This window comes from Silene latifolia, unplaced genomic scaffold (genome assembly GCF_048544455.1).
Source record: "Silene latifolia isolate original U9 population unplaced genomic scaffold, ASM4854445v1 chrun_scaffold_16, whole genome shotgun sequence".
Taxonomy (NCBI): domain Eukaryota; kingdom Viridiplantae; phylum Streptophyta; class Magnoliopsida; order Caryophyllales; family Caryophyllaceae; genus Silene; species Silene latifolia.
Window position 1 is genome coordinate 5,559,704 of NW_027413123.1, and position 2,550 is coordinate 5,562,253.

A 2,550-nucleotide genomic window follows, 5' to 3' on the forward strand; every position below is an offset into this window, starting at 1 on the left:
CCGGGATGAAAAACTTCCCAATTCGTACGGGAACATCTTCCCATATCCCTAATGGTGTCTTCGTCGATCTATCGGCCATTTGAAGAGTGATATTGGTACATTTAAGCTCTCCCATTCCCAACCTTTTACTTACCGAGTACGGCATGACACTCACACTAGCCCCTAGATCACATAAGGCTTTGTTGATCGTTGTGTCGCCAATGGTACACGGTATTGAGAAGCTTCCCGGATCCTTTAACTTTGGAGGTGAACTCCCTTGAAGTATGGCACTACTCACCTTAGTGAAGGCGATAGTCTCAAGTTTCCGGATCGACTTCTTCTTTGTGAGGATATCTTTCATGTACTTTGCATAGGCCGGAACGTGATTGATTAATTCCGTGAAAGGAATTGAGACTTCTAAGTTCTTCACAATTTCCATGAACTTTCCAAGTTGATCATCAAATTTAGGCTTGGCTTGACGACTTGGAAAAGGAAGTCTAATCACAATGGGCTCCTTTTCTTTGGCTTTGTCTTCATTTTTCTTTGAACTTTCTTCTTTTGATGGTTCTCCATCCTTGGAGTTTTGCACAATTTCTTCCTTATCACTAGCTTCCACAACTTCATCCTCAACTTGCTTCTTCGGTGCTTCATACCTTGTACCACTTCTCAAGTGAATGACACTAACCGTTTCATGTCTTGGGGGATTACTTTGAGGTGGTAATTGCCCCTTTTGACTTTGTGAGCTTGAAGATGCTAGTTGAGTCAATTGGGTTTCCAACATTTTGGTGTGAGCTAGGATGTTGTTGATGGTGGTTTCCTTTGCTTGACTATATTTTTGCATTTGAGTGAAAAATTCTTGTTGATTCTTTTGCATTTGAAGGACCGCTTTTTGAACATCAAAACCTAGGTCATTTGGTTGATTCTATGGATTTTGATTTTGGTAACCTTGGTTTTGGTTGTAAAAGGGTCTTTGATTTTGGTTTCTCATGGGAGGTGGGGTGTATGTTGTTTGAGGGTTTTGAACATTTTGGCTTTTGTATGAGAGATTTGGATGGAATTTGGTGTTTTCATTGTAATAGTTGGAATAAGGGGTACCACTCTTGTATGCTTGGAAAGCATTCACTTGTTCATTTGTTCCCCTACATTCACATTGGTCATGTCCCAAAGTTCCACAATTCTCACATATCCCACATGGGATTGATGAAGATGCCGTCATGGCATTAACATGATGCTTTGGTGATTTTGAGGTTTCTTCAAGTCTAGCCATAGCTTTTTCAAACTTCAAATTGATGGTATCAATGTGAGCACTAAGTTGAGCACCCAATTGAGTAACGGAGTCCACTTCATGCTTTCCTCCTCTAGTAGCCTTGCGAGGTCTACTATATTGTGAGTTATGGACCACCATTTCCTCAATTTTTTTCCAAGTTTGATTGTCATCAACTTCGGTGAACATTCCATTTGATCCCATGTTGAGAATGTTCCTTGAATCTTCATATAAACCGTTCCAAAATTGTTGTAACAAGAACCACTCGCTAAGTCCATGGTGAGGACATGAGCGACAAATTCCTTTGAACCGCTCCCAAGCTTCATACGAAGATTCTTTATCACTTTGCTTAAAACCCGTAATTTGAGCTCTTAGCATGTTAGTCTTTTCCGGTGGGTAGAATTTTTTGTAGAAAGCTAGAGCCAACTTCTTCCAAGAATCAATTCCGAGAGTGGTCTTATCAAGGCCCTTCAACCATTGTTTCGTGGTGCCAATTAGAGAAAAAGGAAATAAGACCCATCGAATTTGGTCTTGAGTTACACCGGTTTGAGAAATCGCATCACAATAGTCACAAAAGGTCTCCATATGAGAGTGAGGGTCTTCACTAGACATCCCCCCAAATTGGCTCCTTTCGACTAATTGGATAAATGCGGATTTGGCAATGAAATTTCCGGTTAGATGTTGTGGTGTGGGAGTACCATTGGGTAGGTTCTCCTCGGTGGGTACGGAATGTGATGAAAACTTAGGCATTGTGGGTTGATTTTGTGTTGTATTTTGTGTTGGGTTCTCCTCACCTTCTCTTGCAAAAGGGTTGATGAACTCAATAGTTGGTTGAATATCTACAACCTCACTAATACCTCTCAAATTTCTCCTAGTAAGTCTTCTATTGGTTGTCAAAGTTCTTTCAATTTCATGATCAAAAGGTAACAAATCACTTTGTGACCTTCTAGACATGCAAAATATCAAACAACTCGAAAACAATTAGAACAAACCTTGAGGAGTTTTAATTCCTCAAGGCAAAGAAAGACACAACTAATAACAATATAAGAAAATCTAAATCAAGATAACACCGTCCCCGGCAACGGCGCCATTTTTGGTCGGACTAAATCTTTTCGGTAACTTGTCGTTAGGAGCACCTAGACCAAAACACAATTTATAGCTTTACAAACTACTCTACAATTAGTAAAGAGGCAAGTAAAGGTCGGATCCCAAGGGACGGGAATTGAAATGAGATTTCTATTGAGACTAGTGGTGTCTTAGGGATGTCACAATTTGGGTTGATGTAGAAGGTCACTAAACTAAATAGC

General features: G+C 40.2%; 1 non-coding gene across 1 annotated transcript; it reads left to right on the top strand.

Moving 5' to 3' along the window:
* The first annotated feature begins 1,514 nt into the window (after window positions 1-1,514).
* On the top strand, window positions 1,515-1,621 carry LOC141637365 (small nucleolar RNA R71). The gene has a single exon (XR_012541749.1). It is a non-coding gene; the product is annotated as a small nucleolar RNA R71 (small nucleolar RNA).
* The last annotated feature ends 929 nt before the right edge of the window (window positions 1,622-2,550 follow it).